Genomic DNA, 5792 nt, shown 5'->3' on the forward strand with positions numbered 1-5792 from the left:
GGTCAGTCTGATGTTTCTTTCTTTTTAATTAAAAATTTTTTTAATGTTTATTTAGTTTTGAGAGATAGAGAGGGAGGGAGAGAGAGGGAGGGCGGGCGCATGACGGGGGAGGGGCAGAGAGAAAAAGGGAGACACAGAATCCAAAGCAGGCTCCAGGCTCTGTGCTGTCAGCATAGAGTCCTAGGCGGGGCTCAAACCCACGAGGTGGGAGATCATGACCTGAGCCAAAGTTAGATACCCAACCGACTGAGCCTCCCAGGTGCCCCCGATGTTTCTTGATAATTAAAATCGGATTATCGACCTTTGGCAAAAAATAACCCCAAAGAGTTACTGTGTTTCTTTTAACTGCATCTGGTCAGGTGGCTTACAATCTTGATTTGTTACATTACTGATAATGTTCATTTTGATCCCTTAATTAAGGTGGTGCCTGTCAAGCGTCTCGACTGTATGATACTCTTTTCCTCTTTGTAAGTTAATAAGTAGTTTATGGGGAGGTGCTTTGAAAGCTTATAAATCTTCCTTTTCTTGTCAAATTTTCCATTTATTCATTCATTTTTTTTTTTATCTGTATGGTTTCTTGTTGTATTCAATGGGTAAACATTTGTTACCATCATTTTATTTTGATGCTTAAACCGTCCCATTCTTGGCCAGAAAAAGCCTATTTAAATGCCTCTTGTGTCTTTCTACCACATCCTCCTCATTCTTAGCACTTTTGTGCTTTGGGGCAGGACAAGATACTGCGGGCCCAGCTAGTGTTTTCCCATCCCAGGGCTAGCATCAGCTGTGTCTCCAAAGAGCCCTGGTTTCTTTGAGTAGGCAATGGTTATTCGAAGCCAAGATCGAGGCATTAGTAAATGCTCATGACTATTGGGATTTCACTGCTCCCAGGCCCTTCAGTGGACAGAACCATGATACAGACGCAAATATAAATGTAAATGTGTATGTGTATAATTTACATTTATTATTTGAGTATAGTTGACAATGTTACGTTAGTTTCAGGTGTACAACATAGTGATTCAACAAGTTTATACATTATGCTATGCTCACTACAAGTGTAGCTACAATCTGTATCCAAACATCGCAATTACAAGATCATTGACTGTACTCCTTATGCTGTGCCTTTTATTCCTATGACTTATTCATTCCATTGCTGGAAGCCTATATTTCCTATTCTCCTTCACCCATTTTGCCTCCCCCCTCCCCCCACTCCCCTCTGGCGACCATCAGTTGTTCTCTGTATTTTATAATATATATTTTAAACATAGATGTAACTGTACATACAATACATATAATATATAGAAAGAAGTGTATGTATATATACATCTGCACATACATATACTCATTTACATCTATATTTATTTCTTTAACAATCTATATATGTTGAAACACATGGGTTCATGCCTGTGCCTTTAATTCCAATATAACAGTATGGCATTTATTCCAGATTTATTCTTTTCTATTTTTTGGCCCTCTTAGTACAGTGAGAAGCCTGACTCTTAATCATCTTTTAGTATTTTACTTATTTGTTCAGTCTCACAGCATGAAACTAATCTCCCATTTCGGCTGTGCCCCCTGTCCAACATAGTAGCTTCCTCCCTCTCCCTGGACTCTGACTCCTCGTTCCAGGTTGCACAAGCCTAGAATCAGCCAGTTTGGGTTCTGACTCCTTGAACTGGGTTCTCCCACTTCATGGATGCCCTTCTTACCTTTTGGGGTTCTACCATTCCAAAGTGGGTCATCCCTCCAACCTCAGCCTGGGGCCATGGTGGCTCCCTTGCACTGGGGTGACTCCCCTAATGGCCTGTGTTTTACCCTGGCTGGCAGAATTTACCCATTGTGTTAAGTTTCAATTAACCACAGTGATTGCTGGTTGATCTTTATTGGCATCAATTCCTTCCCTGTCTTACATCCTTACATCCCTATTTGTGTTTCCTTTACTTCTCACATAAACTGCTTCCTCTGGAATTCTTATCTCAGCCTCTGCTTCTGGGAGAATTCTAACTCAGACACTTCTTTGCCCCTCCACGCCTAGGGGAAACAGTGGTTTCCCACTGACACTAGTCCCAGGTGCTTCATCCTTCCTTATTTGTTCATTGATTCCATCTAACCTTTTGGAAACAATCCACTCATTGCTCTCTTCCTTTAACCTTTAAGTTATCACCTATTCTGTGGAGACTGACTGAACCACACCCAAATAGGGGATACAGCAGGAGGTGCAAGCCCTATCTGTGGCCAGTGCCCAAGGACACACAGTTTTCCCAGGATCTGGCCTCCTTGTTTAGGAATATCAGTTTGAATTCTGAGGAACAAAATTCTCCACCTTGTCACATGTTTTTCTTTATTAAATTCACAAGAGGGGACCACTTTTTCTGGGTGTGATCCAAGTCCTCTTCCTACTTTCAACACATTCCATTTTGCTTTTCTTCTGTACTGGGTGAGTAAGATTTCCTAAGGTGCCATGGGGGATAGGTTGTGCTCAGGCTAGTTGTTAGTCGACTTGGTTTTATGGCAGTGAGGAACTGGGGAATTTGAAAGTTTCCAGGAGAATGAATGCATCAGTCTCAACATTTAACTTCGTCCAGGGTCTGTGTTCCAGTAAAATGAAAATGGTGAATTCACCAACTCCCTCCTACATGAAGGCAAGCTACCCCTTGAATGTCTTTCACTCTATACCACTTTATTTTCTATCTTGTTGATTAGTGTTTATGAATTCAAAATATGAATCTTAGCTATTTTCCACCTTGCCATATAACCCATCTAAGGCAGTGAGACAGCCTGTCATCAAATATAGAATTAATCCCTAATACCAACCCTTGTAAATTCTTATTTTCTTGGTCTTCCAAGTCTACCCATTCTTGTGTCATTTCAGTGACATGCTCTGACCATCACTAAAAAATCATAACTTCTCCCTTAGTTTTCATAGCATAGTGCTTATGAATTTTTCCATTTTCAACAAGCTAATAGAGATGGTTAGGCAGGTTCACCAGGAATCTGATCTCTGCAGGTAGAGTCAGACAAAAGCCTCCAACTAAACTATGGGCATCCACCACTGACCCCTCTCCTTAAGAAAAGGCATCCACTGAATATATACAATGGAGTATTACTCAGCAATCAAAAAGAATGAAATCTTGCCATTTGCAGCAACATGACTGGAACTAGAAGGTATTACACTAAGCAAAATAAGTCAGTCAGAGAAAGACAAGTATCATGTGACTTCACTCATGTATGGAATTTAAGATACAAAACAAATGAACATAAGGGAAGGGAAGCAAAAGTAATATAAAAACGGAGGGGATCAAAACCTAAGAGCCTCTTAAATATAGAGAACAAACAGGGTTGCTGGAGGGGTTGTGGGGGGGGGGGACAGGCTAAATGGATAAGAGGCATTAAGGAAGACACTTGTTGGGATGTGTACTGGGTTTTTTTTTTTTAATTTATTTTTTGAGAGACAGAGCAAGCTGGGGAGGGGCAGACACACACACACACACACACGCGCGCGCGCGCACACACACACACACACACACACACAGAATCTGAAGCAGGCTCCAGGCTCTGAGCTGTCAGCACAGAGCCAGACGTGTGGCTTGAACCCACGAACTGTGAGATCATGACCTGAGCAAAGTTGGACGCTTAACCAACTGAGCCACCCAGGCACCCCTGAGTACATAGGATTTTGTACATAGGGGATGAATCACTGGAATCTACTCCTGAAATCATTATTTCATTAGTGCTAACTTGGATGTAAATTACAAAATAAAAAAATTAAAAAAAGAGAAAAAAAAGAAAGGGCGTCCATTGAGGCGGGATTAAAAATGAAATCTCTGGTTTCACAGAGTTTTTAGTCTTCATGTTAATGAACAGTATAATGGCATCTCAGTATGGTTCTTTGACAAAAATACTGAATTCTACATGTGACTTCTCCTTGGTATGGTCTCTCTCTACTCTTTTCTTCTGGCTTAATGGTGATAGTTCAAAATGCCTGCAGCTTGTCTCATGGACATGGCACTCTTCCATCAGTATTCCAATAATTTGGAAGTCATGATGAAATGTTCTCCTTGAATTCAAGCTGAATTCAACTTGAATTCAAAATGCCACCAAATACTCTTTTTCTTGTATCTAAAACATCAGGCAAGCTCCCCTGAAACCCCTGGTATAAAAGCAACATACCTCTGGGCCAACTCACGGTTACTCTGAAAGAAATGACACTTCACCACAAATAAATTTTAACTGAAAATATAGCTCTTCCCAGTCTTTTGAGAATATACCAAAATTCTCTCAAATTTGAGAGTGTCATTCTCAAAGCACAGCAAAACTTCATTAACAAAAACGCTTTTCCCCATTCTCAGTGCCCCTTACATGTACCCCTCCTTTTCTTCTCCTGAATGAAGTCCTCCACCAGCCACCAATACAACTCTTCCATCCCCTCCCCACACTGTCCCTTTCAAAGCACCTGATAAAATAGCTCTAATTCACGTTGTCCTTGTATAGGTTTCCTAGGGCTGCTGTAACTAAGTACCACACAAACTCAGCGGCTTAAAACAACACAAGTTTATTCTCTTATGGTTCTGAAGGCCAGACGTCGAAAATCAGTTTCACCAGCCTAAAGTCAACCTGTTGGCAGGACTAGTTCTTTTGGAGACTCAAGGGGATAATTTTTTTTTTCCTTTTCTTTTCCAAAACTTCTCGTGGCTGCCAGCATTTTTTGGCTTGTCATCACTCCAATCTCTGCGTCTGTAGTCACACCGACCTTGCCATTTCTGTTGTGTATCTCCCTCTGCCTATCTCTTATAAGAACACTTGTGATTGCATTTAGGTCCCACGTAGATAATATGGGATAATTCTCCATCTCAAGATCCTTAACTAATCCCATCTACAAAGTCCTTTTTGCCATATCAGGTAATTCACTGGTTCCAGGGATTAGGACTAGGATATCTTTCATAGACTTATTTAGCTGACTCAAGTCCCCTAACCACCAGGGTTTTTTGGGGTGGGAATCCCCTATGAACCTTTCTTTCCACTCCCAACGCGGGTCTCTATACTTAGGACTCCCCATTCTTCCTCTACATTCTCTTTTGGAAACTCCATACCCTTCCTTGTCAAAGCACCAGAGATCACTTCCTTTAGACTCTCTTTATACAGCGGGCCATGTTCCAACTCTGAGTCCTGTGGTTGTAACTAGTTTTAGACTTCAACCCAATGGATGGCTGATGCTCACTACTCTTAAGAGAGTAAGTGCTGGGATGGAGAGGGGCCAGGCCAGAATGGACTTTAGTCCTTTAGCCAATGGTAAACTCAACTTTGTCAATTCTAGTTTCCTTTCCATTACACCCACCAAAAGGAGCTGAGAACCATTGGTTTTTTTTTTTTTGTTTTTGTTTTTTTTTTTGCTAGTTGGTCCATTATAGTAAGCACATCCCTGAAGAACAAACTACAGTCTGAATCCATGTTAAGAAAGGACTCAATTGTCCCACGTGAGCAAGAGCCCACCCTATCCTTTATGTCATTGGGTCCAAATCACTGTAAAATAAAAATTTCTTTTCTTGCTTTATTGGGCAGGGCCTTCCAGAGTCCTAAAAGAAATTGAAATTAGCTTTTAATGGCTGTTCACTTTATTATTGTGGGAAATGGGCTAGACTTAATGAAATTATTTTGGGTCAGAGTTTCCCCTCTAATGGAAACCAGGATTGGGATCCTCTATTTGCCTCCATTCCATAGTATCTACTAAATGCTGTGGGGTTTGAATTTATTTCCTAGCAACAGTCAAGAAAGATGGCTACTTCTGGGAAACACTC

The sequence above is a fragment of the Acinonyx jubatus genome, chromosome C1, assembly GCF_027475565.1.
Source record: "Acinonyx jubatus isolate Ajub_Pintada_27869175 chromosome C1, VMU_Ajub_asm_v1.0, whole genome shotgun sequence".
In the NCBI taxonomy this organism is placed as follows: domain Eukaryota; kingdom Metazoa; phylum Chordata; class Mammalia; order Carnivora; family Felidae; genus Acinonyx; species Acinonyx jubatus.